The sequence below is a fragment of the Myotis daubentonii genome, chromosome 3 (genome assembly GCF_963259705.1).
Source record: "Myotis daubentonii chromosome 3, mMyoDau2.1, whole genome shotgun sequence".
Lineage (NCBI taxonomy): Eukaryota > Metazoa > Chordata > Mammalia > Chiroptera > Vespertilionidae > Myotis > Myotis daubentonii.
In genome coordinates this window covers 151,098,423-151,116,206 of record NC_081842.1, presented here as the reverse complement: position 1 = coordinate 151,116,206, position 17,784 = coordinate 151,098,423, and the positions used below count along the sequence as shown (strand labels likewise).

Here is a 17,784-nt window from a genome sequence, read left to right as displayed (position 1 = left end):
CTGTAGTCCTGTCCTACGCAGGCCCTTGCCATGCCATTTCAGTTATTACCAGCTCATCTTCCAAGGCCAGCCTTCTTTCCCTTCCTTCCTTCCTTCCTTCCTTCCTTCCTTCCTTCCTTCCTTCCTTCCTTCCTTCCTTCCTTCCTTCCATTCAATTATGATACTGCAAGTGATTTGTGCCAAGACTGATTTGACTCATAATTTTTCTGGCTGGTAATTAGGTCAGACAAAGCCAGAAAAACAGAAATTAAAAATGTATTCTATTCTACCATCTCTTTGAACATTAAAACTGCATATGTATTTGAATATTCAGTCACCTGTCAAATATCTATTGATGAGATAGGCTAGGTGGTAAAATAGGAGTGGACAACATAAATATGGCCCCTGCTTTCAGAGAGCTTATACTCTAGTGGGGAAAAAGAAACAAAGATATTAGTTAACAATTAAGGTATTTTCATGTAAATTTAATTGCCATGAAAAAAGCCAATTACATGGTGTAATAGAGGGTGATTGGGACGCTAGTTTAGACTGAGCATCAGCTAAGCCTTTCTGAGGAGGTGGCAATTGAGCTGAGACCTAAGCTAGACCTTCTCAAACTATAACTTGCATATAAATCACGTGGGGATCTGTTGAAGCGCAGATTATGATTCAGTAAGTAAGGAGTTGTGCCTGAGATCTGCATACTTTATCCCAAGTGAAATTTATGCTGTTAACCCAAGAGTACATTTAAAGGATAACTAAAAGAATCTAGAGAAGAGAGTTCCATGAAGAAGAAACAGCCATAGCATAAGTGCTGAGGTGAGGAAAAGGTTGATATTTGAGTTAGAGGCTGGGAGTATGAGTGAGGGATGAAGGGTATGGAATAAGGTCTAGGAAGTGGGCCAAATTATGTGAGACTCATAGGCCTGAAGTTTTCATTTTACTTCCGTGTGATGGAAAACATTGAAAGATTTCAAGGGGGCAAATAGTAACATGATCAAATTTTACCTGGCAACCATGTGAAGGATACATTTTAGAGAAGCAAGAGTAGAGGGAGAAGAGATTGTAGAAGAGCAGGGTAATACTCCTTGTGTGAGATGTCAATGGGTTGGACCAGGGCAGTAGCAATGGAGATAGAGAGGAGCAGAAGATGGATTAGGATTTAGTGATTGAACCAATGGGTCAAATGGATGGATTGGATATAGGGGAACTGGGAAAGAGAAATCAAGGATGTCAACTAGATTTATGTTTTCATCAATAAGATTTAAAATCCAAAGAAACCCTTGTGTTTTTGGTAAATGAAAAAGGGAAAATCATCAAGAATGAATCTTACTTCTGAAGCATCTGTTTGTGCTGATGCAAATTTTATTAGAATGAAGGTAGAAGGATAAATGTATCTGAGAATGTATAATCATTTGGTAATACATCATTAAAAAATAACAAAAAAAACCCTAAAAAAATGCTACCCTAATGAGTGATGGAAGTTTCTGGCAAAATATGTTTTGCATTATAATGCAAGTTAAATAAACTCTTTTGCCTGAGCCTGGAATTTTCCAGTGGAAGTAGATGACTTTTTAGAACAAGGATGGATGGAAAGTTAGGGTATTTTTGAAGATCCATTAGTAAAATAGTAGTGTTTTGCTCTAAAAAGATTGTTCACTTGTGGATTCCTGTGAATGATTTCGGTCATTAGAAAAAGTTTAAGAAAAAGTTACTTTTTAAAAAACCCAGTTTTTTAAAAACCCTCTAACACATTTTTTTCTGGTAGCATTAATATGCTTGTATTTCCGGTTGAAAGAATGGTTAAGATTGAATTATTATTCAATCCTTTTTCCCTTTGAAATAGGTTTTTCCTTAAAGAAGTAATTTTGTCACTCACTTTTACATGAAGTCACCCCTGAAGGGAGGAACAGAAGGAATATGAAACTTCTCCTAAACCTTGAGTCTCAGTGACCTATCCCATGAGAATCTCTGGTGGGGCTCAGGGCTTTTAGGATAAATCATTTTGGGAAATGTGTTCTTCCTATGCTGTTAGGCTGACATGGCAAAATAAATAATACTCTTTGTGTCAACCTCTGTTCTAGCTTGATTTCTCAAAGCAAGGTTGTAGAAGAAACCATGGGAATATCGCCCTGAATGATACAAAATTGCATTTTTACCACCCAATGGTTCATGTAGCAGATATTCAGTAGACAAGTTGAACTACATTGAATTCCAAGAATTTTCTACAAATCTTAGATTGATTCCTTTCATCTTGCAGATAGTGAGCTGGAAATGGAGGGGGAGGCGTCTAGCTGCTGGGCAAAAAGACACATGATTAGCAATCTCACTATTTGCTTTGAAATGGAAGACATCAGTTTCTTAGATCAAGGCCCTGAATCTGTAAACATTCCCCATGCAATGATCTTGCTAATTCCGCATGTGAAGTTCAAAGGTTTCTATTTATTGCTGTGGCAGGATAAGCAGAGATCCTCCCGACCCCCACTTCACCTGGAGAGAAATTTGGGGGTCTAACAAATTATATCATAGTAAGTAAACAAATGTTCTCAACTAAGGAGGGAACTCTGTGACGAAATAGATCCAGGAAGGAAACAAAAACTACTTTACCCCAATAATAATGCCAGAGTTTTAATTTTGTTGTTGTTGTTGTTAATCCACTGATTTTTTAGAGAGAGTGGAAGGGAGGGGGAGAGACAAAGAGAGAGAAACATGAAGACTGCAACTGTGGTATCTCCCCTTGACTTGTATCAAACCCTTGACCCTTCAGTTCGTAGCCGACGCTCTAACCACTGGGCAAAACCTAGCTAGGGCCAGAGTTTTAATAATGGGATCAGATGAAAAACATGTTAATAGACTGACAAAATACTTTGCTCCTATGTTACTGGCCTGTTTTGTCTTTGAAAAAAGAATACTAACTGTTGACATAAGATTCATTCAAACCTATCGAGAATGTTTATGAGTTTTTCTGAGCCAAACTGATGGCAATTGCTGGGAAGCAAACTCTCAATGAATTGAGAAAATGCTGCAGAGGATGGCAGTTTTGCAGCTTATTTTATACATTAGAATCAAAGGAGGAGATGTAAGGAAGGTTACAGGACATCCATTGGTGGTAGCGTGAGGGGATAGGAGAAAGCAAAGCAAGGAAATCTCTGGGGCTGGGTAAAAAGTAAAACAGAGAGACACATACTTTCACATTGGTGAGGACAAGATAGTTCAGAAATAACATGTATAGCACATGGAGAAGGTATTTGGAGAACAAGATAAAAATGAGGGGCTCAGTGGTCTCCTGCTCCGGTGGGTAGGTGTGCCCTGCGGGGTCTGGAAAAGGAGGTTATTGTGACATTTCAAAGGTATGTTATCTTAAATGACAAAAAAATATTTAAAAATACATATACATACATATATATATATATATATATGCTCTCAGGTAAAGATTGACCTTTGTCAAGGAAACTACAGGCCTAGGATGTGACTACTCGCCATGACCGGCTTTGAGTTGGGAATTTTTATGTTCAGACCATCGTATGTGGTTACTTCTGGTCTCTGAGTTTGTAAGGCCACCATGCAGGCCTCCCCCGAGCTTGTCAGGTTGAGTATGTGGCACCTTTTTTGTCTACATGACCATAGGGAGATATTTGTCCTTAGATAATTCAGGAGGAAATTTACTCCACCAGCAGCTTTCACTGTCTGAGAATGAAATGAATTGAAAGCACACTATGGTTTAACTACAGGACCAACCCACTTCCTCACCTCAGAGCTAGCTGCAGGCTTGTAGCAGAGTGAAATGCAGTCTCTGACTCCATCATGTTCGAGCCTGTGTGGTTCCCACAGTCTTCAGGCTAACAGCTCCTGCTTTGTCTTGCACAGAGACATGCTAATCATTAGAGAAATTCTTCTTGGGGCTCCTCACATTTCCCCTCCCCTTGTCATAAAGGAAGCCCGAACTCTACTTTTTAAAAATGAACTTGAGGTGCCACGAAGGCTCTCATCTTCTCTGTTGGCACCTTCCCGATTCATGAACCTTCCCTTACTCCAAACTCTGACTTTTGAGTTTTGGCTTTTTGAAGCAAAACTGAAACTTTGAAGCAGTGACATGCTGGCCAGAGGAAATCTTCCATCAACATCCAGCTGAAGCTCAAGGCATTAATTTTTTGCTTCCATAGTTTTGCCTCTTTCTGGAATGTCACCTAGTTGGAATCATACAGTATGGATGGGTGTTCCACAGTTGATTTACCCATTCACCTACTGAAGAGGAGAGAGAAAGAATATGTGTACAGCTAGTTTGTTGTGTGTATAACAACCTTGGTTGCTTCCAAGTTTGAACAATTATGACTAAAGCTGCTATAAACATTCAAGTACAGGTTTTTTATGTGGACACAAATGAGTTTTCAACTCTTTGGGAAAAACCAAGGAGCACCACTGTCGGATCATATGGTAAGGCTATGTTTAGTTTTGTAGAAACTGCTGAACTGTCTTCCCATTTTGCATTCCCAGTGGCAATGGATGAGAATTCTTGTTGCTCCATATCCTTGTCAGCATGTAGTGTTGTCAGTGTTTTGGATTTTAACAATTCTAGAAGATATATACTGGTATCTCATTGTTTTAGTTTGAGTTCCCTATGACATATGGTGTTGAGCATCTTTTCATATACTTATTTTCCATTTGTGTTCATTAAAGTCCTAGGGGATAAACCAGTGGTTGGCAAACCATGGCTCACGAGCCACATGCAGCTCTTTGGCCCCTTGAGTGTGGCTCTTCCACAAAATACCACGTGCGGGTGCGATTGAAACTTCGTGGCCCATGCACAGAAGTCGGTTTTCGGCCTGGGTGAGTCTATTTTGAAGAAGTGGTGTTAGAAGAAGTGGGGGGTGTCGGTCGGTCGGTCGGTCTGTCGGTCGAAGGGAGACGCGGCACAGGCGGACCCTGGGATACACAGCGCGGGGGAGGCGTGCGCGATTCATGCACGAGTTGAGTGAGCCAGTCAGCAGTCTCATTGTGCAGTGGTTAGTGCTAGTCGCGTCCACAAATCGCGCATGGGTGACAAAAGTACCTACTTGAAGCATAAAGTTACCTGTATTTTTCCAACCAGTTGCAAATCCTACAGGTATTTTTGTCATCAATTTAAGAATTGCAATTATTTTTGTGTTGGTGGCTTTATTATTTTAGCAAAGGCCAGCTTAGGAGTGCCCTAATTAAGTTAATAACAATGTACCTACCTATATAGTTTAAGTTTAAAAAATTTGGCTCTCAAAAGAAATTTCAATCATTGTACTGTTGATATTTGGCTCTGTTGACTAATGAGTTTGCCGACCACTGGGATAAACTCTCTGAGTACTTTTCAGAAAAATCCCTCTTACATAGGGACTTCCTGTAAAGTACCTCTTCCAGAGAAATACTCTCCAATTTCACCTTTCCTCAGTCCTCAGGGCTCTTCTTTGCTGAATTACCAGACAGATTTTTGTATGTATAACACTTTGAAGAAAATATTTTCTGAAGTATTTTATTAGTGCATATGTTTAAAACATGACATTTTAGACCATTTATGAGAGACTGGAAGATAAAATTTCACCTACCCCATGAGTCCTTTGATGTGGATCCTATCACTGTGATTCCCATCATGAACTACTTCAAATACTTTCCACCAGTTCCTCCAGGCCATCCTCCTGATTTTATCCACTCCCCGCCCGCCCAGTCCTTCTCCCACCTCCAGCCCTTTAAACTCTGATTTAGCATTTTAATACACACTTTTACAAAATGTTAGAGTCCTCCATTGTAATTCCCCAACTTTTTCTGATCCACTGTATTGATACATCTCAATTGTTTCTTTTCTGGCCAAGATAATTGGAGGAATTTATGGACTTATGTTTACTACAAATTCATATCTTGCAAGTTAAACCAGGTCTCATTGCTGTATTTTGTAAACTACAAGCCTAGGATGTGACTACTCACCATGACCGGCTTTTAGTTGGGAATTTTTATGTTCAGACCATCCTATGTGGTTACTTTTGGTCTCTGAGTTTGTAAGGCCCCATTGGGCGACACCAAGACCTGGCCGGCCCCATCCTCGTCAAGCCCCACCAGGCGGGAGACTCAGACTCATGTCCTGGCGCCAGGGCGGGGGGCACGGCCTCAGGGGGGCGCAGCCTCAGAGGGGCACAGCCTCAGGTCCCTGCTGATCGGTCATTATGGCATCATGGCGTGATGACCATTTGCATATTGGCCTTTTATTATTAGGATTTCTTTGGAATAGATCACTTTAAATTAAAAAGAAACTATCTCCTACAGCAGGGGTCCTCAAACTACGGCCCGCGGGCCACATGCAAATACAAATATTGTATTTGTTCCCGTTTTGTTTTTTACTTCAAAATAAGATACGTGCAGTGTGCATAGGAATTTGTTCATAGTTGTTTTTTTTTTAAACTATATATTTTATTGGTTTTTCACAGAGAGGAAGGGAGAGGGATAGAGAGCTAGAAACATTGATGAGAGAGAAACATCCATCAGCTGCCTCCTGCACACTCCCCACGGGGGATGTGCCCGCAACCAAGGTACATGCCCTTGCCCGGAATCGAACCTGGGACCCTTCAGTCCGCAGGCCGACGCTCTATCCACTGAGCCAAACCTATAGTTTTTTTTAAAACTATAGTCCGGCCCTCCAACGGTCTGAGGGACAGTGAGCTGGCCCCCTGTTTAAAAAGTTTGAGGACCCCTGTCCCACAGAATGAAGAACATGGGTTGTCTAAGAGTGTAAAACTAATCTGAAGGAAGATGTCTATTTTGTATTTTTATACATAAAATTTGAGAACAGTAACTCTTATTTATACAAGCACTTTAAAAATATATTGTTATTGATTTCAGAGAGGAAGGGAGAGGGAGAGAGAAACAGAATGATGAGAGAGAATTATTGAATGGCTGCCTTCTGCACACTCTACACTGGGGATCAAGCCTGTAACCTGGGCATGTGCCCTGACCGGGAATCAAACTGTGACCTCCTGGTTCATAGGTCGATGCTCAACCACTGAGCCACACCAGCTGGGCTATATAAGTACTTTTTTTCTCTTGATGGACCTACCTTGAGGTTCCTATCTTTACAATAGGAACCTTATTTATTTGAATAAAAATCGATATAGTATCAAAAAGGCATTCCATATACTTTACCAAGTGCTTGTGATATGCTAAGATAATCAGACATGATCTAGACCTAAAAAACTCATGTTCTACTAGAATAGATAAGACATGTATGCATATAATTATAATACAAGATTTAAAGAGTTACTCTAAGATTTAAAGTGCCAAATGTCATTAGAAGGTAAGCTACTGTGGGAATTGAGAAACTAGGAAGATTGCTTTCAACTTCAAGAATCAAAAAAAGATTGTAGAGAACATGTCATTTGAATGGAATGATGAAAACTTGGTAAGACTTGCTAGGAATATAAATCAGGATAGACTAGGTTATGCTACACACAAAAAAAAAAATTCCAAATTTTTAGTGGATTAGCACAAATTAATTTCTCATGCCAGCAACATGTCAATACAGGTTGGCAGAGCAACTATGCCCTTCATAGTCACTTGGGAGCCTAAACAAACGTGGTTTTATTTCAACATATGTGGTCCAAGGCCCTGCAGCCGGAATGACACGTTGCAGAATGGCTTTTAAAACCATATCTGGATACTGACACATATCACTCCATCTTACACTCCACAAATTATATAGTTAAACCGAACTATAAGAAGCCAGGGGGTATCAGGCTACCATACCTCAAGGGCCTCTCTGATATTTGAAGCAGCATAGAGGAATCCTTAGAGAGAGAGTGTATAAAATTTGTACAGGGAAAACAAAGTAATAGTTTGAAAGTAGTAATTGTACTAATAGTAATAGCTAATAGGTTTAAAACTGTTTTTTTCTTTTTTGCTGTCCCTAATAGACATTTTTGGAGAAAAAGTTTTAGTTTTACAGAAAAATTGAGTGGAAAAGTTCCCAGATGTCCCCTCATTTATGCCCCCACACCCACCTGCTTACCCTGTTATTAACATCTTCCATTAGTGTAGTACTGGTACATTTGTTACAATTGATTAGCCAGTACTGATACATTACTATTAACTGAACTCCATAGTTTAGTTGGATTTACTCTCCTGTTATATATTTCTATGGGTTTTGAAACTGTATGATGACATGTATCCACTGTTACAGTTTCATTCACAATTGTTGTCCTGCCCTGAAATCCCCTGTACTGCACCTACTTAGCCTTCCCTCTCTCCTGCTAAACCTCTGGCAGCCACAGCCTCAGTATCTATACTGGCCTTTTCAGACTGGCTTCTTTTACTTAGTAATATGCACTTAAAGATTCTTCATTTTTTTTTCATGGCTTAATAGCCCATTTCCTTTTTACATTTAGGTCCACAGCAAAGTTGAGCGGACAGTGCAGAGAGTCCCCATATACCCTCTACCCTTGCAGATGCACAATTTCTTCCAGTAAGGACATCCCACGCCTCAGTGGCACATTAGTTACAATCGATGAACCTACACTGACACATCATTATCATCCCAAGGCCATAGTTTACATTAGGGTTCATTCTTTTGTTAAAAAAAGATTTTTTTTAAAAAATAGATTTTTAGAGAGAGAGGAAGAGAGAGGGAGAGAGAGAGAAACATTGATATGAGAGTAAAACATCAGTCAGTTGCCTCCTGCATGCCTCCTACTGGGGATTGAGCCCAAAACTTGCGCATGTTCCCTGACCAGAAATCAAACCAGCAACCTTTCAGTGCATGAATAACACCCAACCAACTGAGCCACACTAGTCAGAGCTAGGTATTATACACTCTATAGCAGCGGTTCTCAACCTGTGGGTCGCGACCCCTTTGGGGGTTGAACGACCCTTTCACAGGGGTTGCCTAAGACCATCGGAAAGCACATATATAATTACATATTGTTTTTGTTATTAATCACTATGCTTTAATTATGTTCAATTTATAACAATGAAATTGGGGGTCGCCACAACATGAGGAACTGTATTAATGGGTCGCGGCATTAGGAAGGTTGAGAACCACAGCTCTATAGGGTTTAACATATGTATAATGATGTGTACCCACCATTACAGTGTCACACAAAATAGGTTCACTGCCCTTAAAATCCACTATGTTCTACCTATTCTCCCCTCCCTCCCTTCCCCCAAACTCCTGGCAACCACAGATCTCTGCACTTAACAAGAAGAGACAGCAGCAACTTGGGACAATGTCCTCTTGTGGGGTATGGGGCAGAATAGGGCAGTGTTCTGTGGCAAACGGGTGGGGACATTACCTAGCGAGTTTAGGACGAGAATGTAAGAGGGGGACAGCTGAAGCCTGAGGAGAGAGTATTAGAGCGCAAGAGAGCCTCCATTTGAGATAGCGCCTGAAGACCTAAACCGGGAGTCTTTGTCCTGTCTGCTCACCTCACCTTTCCCCATGTGGTCTCAGGGAGAAGGTTACTAAGATAGGGTCATAACTACTGGGTATGATTTTGCAATACTTACCTAACTTTTTTGTTAGTACCAGTTGGTAAGTACCAGTGTTCAAGGGGAGTTTGGACTCCGGAAGGTGGAGATGGATCTGTTTGAGAAAGACAACAAACATCCTCATCAATTGGTGGGCTCTGGAGGAGATGGATCTAAGAGAGACACAGACCAGATTCTCCCCCACAACTAAGCTAAGGAGAAGTGTACAGACCAGCAGAGGCCTCCCTCATCACAAGAGACAAGATGCCGACTTTGCCTTGGTCTCCCCTTGAGTGCTAGCAAAGCTCATGCACGTAGTAGGGCAGGAAGGGGTTCCGGAGACACCCGGGTCATGTGACATGTAGTAGCCTTTTTAAAAGGATTTGTAGGTGCGGGGCACCTTACGGCACTGAGTGCTCCTCCCACAAATGCTAAGTTCTGGCCTCTGACCTTAAGGATCTCATAATCTACTGGGGAAGGCAACTGTGGAGAGATCATTCATTTCATTTCAATTAGATTCCAGCAAAGACCATGGATTGAGCCCAGTTAGTTCATCATCTAAGAGATGATAAGAATCTGAACAGATGCAGTGGCAGGAAGGACGAACTCGGAGAGTCTGAGAGACGTTTCTGACATACTTTCAAAAAGATGTGATAGACAATCGGGTGCAGTGGGAAAGGAGGCAGCATGTGGCGGGAAGAAGCTCTTGGGCTCCTGGTAGATCATTCTGACCTCATCACTTATTTAACAAAAACAAAGGTGAAGTCTAAACGTCGGTGTTGTCAAAGTGAAAGGAAGAACCGAGAAGCTCCTCTGACTTGCTTTTGTCATCTGCTCCACATGGTTATACTGGATTGGATTGACAGCTGGACTATTTTAAACCTGGGGCCTTTCATGTTCCCAGGCAAGCCAGCGTGGAACTCACCTCCAAGGAGTGTCCAAGCTGCCCCTAAAGGGCAGACCCTAGGTCAGTGATGGCGAACCTTTTGAGCTCGGCGTGTCAGCATTTTGAAAAACCCTAACTTAACTCTGGTGCCGTGTCTCATATAGATATTTTTTGATATTTGCAACCATAGTGAAACAAAGATTTATATTTTTGATATTTATTTTATATATTTAAATGCCATTTAACAAAGAAAAATCAACCCAAAAAATGAGTTCACGTGTCACCTCTGACACGCGTGTCATAGGTTCGCCATCACTGCCCTAGACTATCACAACCAAAGAGAAGACTGCATAGGTAGGGTGGGGCGAGGGTCAGGGAGCAACTGCAGCTGTAGCATCAGGGCCTTAAGTATTCTCTGTCCTGAATGAGGGTGTTGTTTTGCCTTTTTGGACGGGTGTGTGTATGTGTTGGACAGTTTGGAGAGTCTGGCAGTACTAGAAAGGGTGGGGCAGGGAACTCACCTCAGGGAAGGGAAGGAACAAAGAACAAGAAGGGCAGAGTAACTTGTCCAACACCAACAGCAAATACACCATTTTTCTCTTACAAAAATGAAACAAATGTGAAGATGAAGAAACTGTGTTCAGTAGGACAGTGAAGAGGTAGAGAATATAGGCTCCCGAGTCAGACTGGCTGGACTGACCCCTACTAGCCCCAGGGGCCTGGGCCGGTTAACCAAGCTGTCTGAATGCTTAGCAAGAGCCTGGCACATAGTAAGTGCTTAGTAAATATTAGTGTCTGCTATTCTAAGTAATTTGGGGCAGGAAAGGGAAATAGAAATTATTTTTCTGAACCTGAACAGGAAATTCAATTAGATTGCAGAAAAGCGCATGGAATGAGTCCAGTTAGTTCAACTTTTATTTTTTTAAATATATTTTATTGATTTTTTACAGAGATGAAGGGAGAGGGATAGAGAGTTAGAAACATCGAAGAGAGAGAAACATCAATCAGCTGCCTCTTGCACACCCCCTACTGGGGATGTGCCTGCAACCAAGGTACATGCCCTTGACCGGAATCGAACCTGGGACTCTTCAGTCCCCAGGCCGATGCTCTGTCCAGTGAGCCAAACTGGTCAGGGCAGTTAGTTCAACTTTTAAAACAGCAATTGAATATAACTCCAAAACACGAGCCACAAAAGAAAAAGGAGATACATTGGACATCATCAAAATTACACCTTTGTGCTTCCTCCAAGGACATCATCAAGAATGTGAAAAGATAATCCACTAAATGGGAGAAAATTACTGCAAACCATATCCTATATAATAAAACCCTAATATGCAAATTGACCTAACAGGGGCACCACCAGTGGAACGACTGGTCGCTATGAGGCGCACTGTCTCCCCACCCCCAGAGAGGGAAGTGACCAGTGGTGGTGATCAGGGGCCAGGGCCAGTGAGCGGGTGGAACCAGGCTGCCATCCAAGGTGGATGCCAGTGGGTCCCCCCCACCAATTGCCCCAACTGCTGGTTGCCCCACAGATTGGCCTTGATCACCAGTCAGGCCTAGGAACCTACCCTATATATTGGAAACAGTCTCTTAGATTTAAAAATTAAAACCTGGCAAGGCTACTCTAACACTGAAAAAACAGGATGATGCAGCGATGACATGCATGGACCCTGGCTTGCACATTTTGTGGTCAGCCCTGATTCTGACACTTATAACTGTGTGACAAAGCCAATTACTTAACTTCACTCTGCTTCAGTTTTTCCACCCATAAGATGGGGAAAATGGTACTACTGCCTCAGAAGGATCATGTTATGTACTAATTTTTATAATCAGGGCAAAAAAATGTAGCTGCCCATACAACAGCAAGATGCCTTTAACCTGTATGAAAAGTATAGTCACTGGTGCATGCATCATCCTGGATTGTGAGAGGGATGTCCGACTGCCAATTTAGGCCCAATTCCCAGGGGTCAGTCCTAAACTGGCAGTCGGACATCCCCCGGGGGCCCAGGCTGGGCTGAGGGATCCCTCTTCCCCAGGCACGAATTTCATGCGCTGGGCCTCTAGTATCTAATAAAGACATATCTAAAATATATAAAGAACTCACAATTTAACTAGAGGCCCGGGGCACAAAATTGTGCATGGGTATGGTCCCTGGCTCGAAGCATGAGTGTCTGGAGTGAAAGGGCAGGTCCCAGCTGATCTCTGGGCCCTGGGCAGCACCTGGGCCCCCGGACCCTCATGTGCCTCCCTCCACCTGAGTCACAGTGCCCGAGTCCCCATGCGGAGATGCAGTGAGCACGGCGTACGCTGCAGGCCAGGGTGCAGTGTGGGCCTCTGGGCCGCCCAGCAGCATCACACAGAAGCCGGGCGGGCAGCGTGCTCCCTCCTGGCTGGTCTCGCAGTCCAGCTCCTGCATGAACCCATGGGGAGCCTGACCAGCCCCTGCAGTCCTGGCAGCTGCAGCCTAGCTCACCTGAAAGAAGCCACATGGGTGCTGGGTGGGCTCCTAGCAGGTGCCCAGTACCTGAACTCAGGTGTTTCCCCAGCATGCAAGCCCTGGTGTCCTGGGGGAGGGTAACAGGGGGATTGAGAGCGAGCTCAGCAGACACCCCGCATTCTCACTGCACCTCTGCCCCCATCACCCCCACCCCCAGGTAGCTGGTGAGAGGTTGCAGCCCAGGTGCCATGTTGCTTACACCTGCCATGTTCAGTGCTGCCCCCTGGTGGTCAGCACACATTATAGCGAGTGGCCGAACTCCCAGTCTTCTGGTCGAACTCCTGGTTGAACAACCATCCAAGGGGACAATTTGCATATTAGGCTTTTATTATCCTATATAAAAAAAGGGTAATATGCAAATCGATCAAATGGCAGAACGACCAGTCGCTATGATTCGCACTGACCACCAGGGGGCAGACGTTCAATGCAGGAGCTGCCCCCTGGTGGTCAATGTGCTCCCACAGTGGGGGCGCTGCTCAGCCACAAGCTGGGCTGACAGCTGGCGAGCACAGCAGCCTGCCTCTGCCACAGCGCTAAGGATGTCCGACATCCATTAGTCAGCCATCCCCAGAGGGAGGGCTCCCAGACTGCTACGAAAGGGTGCAGGCCAGGCTGAGGGACCACCCCCGCCCCCCCACCCCCCCGCCCTCGAGTGCATGAATGTCATGCACCAGGACTCTAGTATAGGATAATAAAAAGATATAATTTGAGAATTTTTCAAATGGACAAAGGACCTTAATAGACATTTCTTCACAGCAGACATACAGATGGCCAATAAACATATGAAAAGATGCTCCACATCTTTAGCAAATCAAAACTACAGTCAGATACCACTTCATAGACATTACCATGGCGAGGATGTGGAGAAAGAGAAATGAAACCCTTGCAAACTGCTGGTAGGAATGTGAAATGGTGTAGCCACTTTGCAAAAACAGTCTGGAATTTCCTGAAAACATTAAACAGAGAAATGTGGCCAGTGTAGCTCAGTGGTTGTGCATTGACCAATGAATCAAGAGGTCACCGTTCAATTCCTGGTCAGGGCACATGCCCCAGTTTCAGGCTCAATCCCCAGTAGGCAGTGTGCAGGAGGCAGCTGATTGATGTTCCTCTCTCATTGATGTTTCTATCTCTCTCTCTCTCTGCCTCTCCTTTCCTCTCTCAAATCAATAAAAACATATATTTTTAAAAAAAGGTTAAACAGAGATACCATATGACCCAGCAGTTCTACTTCTAGGTGTATACCCAAGAGAAATGAAAATAAATGTCTGCACAAAACTTGTACATGATGTTCAGTAGCTGTGATATATATAATGCCAAAAAGTCCCAAACTTTTAAACAGCCCAAATGTCTACCACCTAATGAATGGACAAGGAAATGTGGTCTAGCCATACAATGAAGTACCATTTGGCAACAGAGAGAAATGGAGCACTGATGTGTGCTGCAACATGGATGAGCCAAACAAAGAGAGATTATATTTTGTATAATTCTATTTGTATGAAATGTCCAGAGTAGGCAAACCAATAGAGACAAATGGTAGACCAGCATCCACTGGCGGTCTTGAAAGGTATCTCCTGCAGGTAAGGGGAGACTCTTGCACTGTGAGAATAACAGTGTGCAACTCTGAGTCTCCGTTGTGAAGAACACTGTAGCTTCTATCTTAGTCTCTGTTGAATCCCTCAGGGAAAACGACCCTCAAACAGCCTGTGGAGAGATCTTGTGTGGGGAGGAACTGAGGCCTCCTATGAAGAGCCAGCACTGACATTCGGCCACATGAGTGGGTCTTGGAAGACACTTGGAAGTGAGTGTTTGGAACTGTCTTGGGATCAGACCTCCCAGCCTCCGTCATGTTTTCGATAACTGCAGCCCTGCTGACAGCTGGACTGTAGCCTCCTGAGAGACCTCAGGGCCAAACTGCCAGCTCAGCTGCCCCAGAGTTTCTGACTCACAGTAATTGTAAGAAATGTAAATGTTTATTGTTCTTTTATTCCACTAAGTATTGGGACAATTTGTTATGCAGCAGTAGGTAATTAATACAACCCCTTGAGTTTCAGGAAGTCTCCCTACAGAAGAATCTGAGAGACGCCTGCATATTAAAAATTGGAAAGGAAGCAATATTTTCCTGCACTTCTGGGTCCCAAGGAAAGAGAAGCAACTCTTGGTGAGAAAGGCACATCCAAACATTAGCCATTTCGAATGCATGGTATCCAATAGAGTGTCCCATGTTTTTGGTGTGGCCAGAAATTTGGGGTTTCAACATGTGATTGGGAGAGAGGAAGGGGGGGGCGGCGGAGAGGCAACCTTCTTGACTATAATAAGGAAGACTACAGAAAATAACTTAGAGTAGTTACACTCAGCAGTGGGCATAGCAACGGAAAATTTGGCAAGGAGTGCGATGACTCTGCAACACTATTTGCTAATAATTTATTTCATTAAGACAAAAAACACATATTCTTGGTAACGTTCCAATTCTCTACAAGCTCATTCATGGCAAGTCTTTCTCTGGGAAAAGAGATCATTAAATCTTTCCAAAGCCTTTGCTCCAACTGAGGTAGTAGTGAGGGCTGTTCACAGTGCTCTTGTTCCCTTTCCTTCCTGGCATATGGCCGGTTGTACTTGACCACCCACTTGAAGGTCTCACCATGTGACTTGCTTTGGCCAATGAAATGTGAGCAGAAGCTTGAAAAGTCAGGATGCTTCACCATCTTATCTGTTTCCATCTTATCTTTTTCAACAAGCCATGTTCCTGCTCGTGTCTGGCCCAGGGCCCAGTGTGAGGGTGACAATGGTGTGGAATAGAGCCTCCAGCTTGAGCATGAATCAGAAATAAATCTTCAAATTTAAGTCGCTACACTGTTGGGGTAAACTGTACCCTCAGCATAATCTAGCCTATCTTGGCTGAAATGCGAATAAGTAACTGAGGTTCATGTTTACCAGTCCTGCCTCCTCAGATGCTGGCTCAGCAGCTTTCAACTGGCTAAGAAGAGGAACTACATATGTCTTGCTGGGAGCCAGGTGTCTTCCACCCTCCATCTCAGTGCATGGTCATCATAAACCTGAGGGCAGGTGTTATCAATCCTATTTAACCTATAAGGAACCTGAGAAGTGAGGTGACAAGCAGCAGAGCTGGGACAGGAAGCCAGGTTTTCTGAGCGCAAAACACAAGCAGAGTCACTGAGCTGGCCTGGGGCCTCCTATTACTGAGTATGACCAAGGTAATTTTAGCCTACTTGATAACTCAGCTGTGACCTCTCCATGCATAGTCACTTTTGTATCCTGCTTTTCTATTTTCTCCATGAATCTGAGCTGTGGGAAGTTTTACCTCATCACATTCCATCACTTAAAGGTAATTGTCACCCTCCCACTTAATGGTGAGAAAATAAATACAGTTGACTCTTGAACAACACGAGGGTTAGGGGTGCTGACCCCCATGCAGTGGAATTTCCGAGTATAACTTTCGACTCCTCTAAAACTTAACTACGGTGTCCCTTGGGATCTCTAGGGGATTAGTTCCAGGACCTCACCCCCTTACCCCTCACGTTAGATACCAAAATCCGAGAATGCTCAAGTCTCTTATACTAGTATAGAATGGCGTAGAACAATGAACACAGTTGGCCTTCCACATTTGCAGATTGAAAATACTGGGTTTTTTTGTTGTTGAATTCCACAGATACAAAACTCGGGGCTACTGAGGGCTGATGTACATTTATGGAAAAAATCCAAGTATAAGTAGAACTGCACAGTTCAAATCTGTGTTGTTCAAGGTTCAAGTGTATTTGGCATGCAGCCCACAAAAGGTATGCTAACAATTTTAGATACATTGAAAATTTTTTTAAATTTTATTTTTCAATTACAGTTTAAACTCAATATTATTTTGTATTAGTTTCAGGTGTACAGCGTAGTGGCTAGACATCATATACTTTACAAGTGTTCTCCCCAATATTCTCAATACCTACCTGGCACCATACATAGTTATTACAATACTAGAGGCCTGATGCACGAATCTGTGCATGGGTGGGGTCCCTTGGGGTGGGGATCAGGCCGAAACTGGCAGTCCAACGCCGCCTGCTGCTCCTGCCTGTCACTCCCACTCATTCTGGCCCCGCTGGGCCTGCTGCAGGCTCACGCCCAGTCAGTCCTGATCAGGAGAGGCTCACATCACTGCAGCGGCACTTGCCAGCCGTGAGCCCTGCACCTGACACCCATCCCGAGGGAGTTGGGGGGTGGGCTGGGATGCAATCGGCCCTCCAGGCAGGCAGGTGGTGGGACACCCTTGCCCGTCAGGATTCAGATCCATCCCACTGACATTCACGCCAGTTGTCTGGAGCCACCTGGCAGCCACTTTTATATCATTTATTCCTGAGCCACTGTGCCTGAGGACGACTTCCAAGAGGCCGGCAGCGCTATTAGGATTGAGCCCTTGGTGCTGGTCCATCAGTGCCTGGCCCATTCTCCAGATATTGGACCTGCAGGACTACTGAGGGAGTGAGTGGCCGCTGACCAGCAGGACGGGTCAGTCAGCTGAGCGGCTCTTCTGCTGTGGGAGCGCATTGACAACCAGAGGGCAGCTCCTGCATTGAGTGTCTGCCCTCTGGTGGTCAGTGTGCATCATAGTGACTGGTCATTCGGTCGCTTAGGCTTTTATATATATAGACTAGAGGCCTGATGCACGAAATTGCAGATTAAAATTCCTGGGGCCATATCCTAGATAAATTCCCTGAATTCCCTGTTCTTCTTTTTTGTCCCTATGGCAAACCCAGCCTTCAGGTGATGGGTTCACAATGGGGAAAAAATGAACATTTATTGAGTTCTACACATGCCAGGCATTTAATCATCATGCTAATCTTAGGGGGTTATTATTGCAGATCAGGAACTTGAGGGTCAGGGAGGTTACATAAATTAACTAAAGTAATTTTTTGTTCAACATTTATACCCATACCTATATACC

The 17,784-nt window shown here is 43.6% G+C and overlaps 1 long non-coding RNA gene across 1 annotated transcript in view; it reads right to left on the bottom strand.

Annotated features, from left to right (window-relative positions):
• Positions 1 to 3,426: 3,426 nt before the first annotated feature.
• LOC132230827 (uncharacterized) overlaps positions 3,427 to 17,784 on the bottom strand; it is a 36,537-nt gene continuing 22,179 nt past the window's right edge. Inside the window, exons 2-3 of the long non-coding RNA XR_009451943.1 lie at positions 9,489 to 9,568; positions 3,427 to 4,221 (exon numbers count right to left, since the gene is read on the bottom strand). This is a non-coding gene — a long non-coding RNA (uncharacterized LOC132230827). The remainder of the gene's footprint in view (positions 4,222 to 9,488; positions 9,569 to 17,784) is intronic.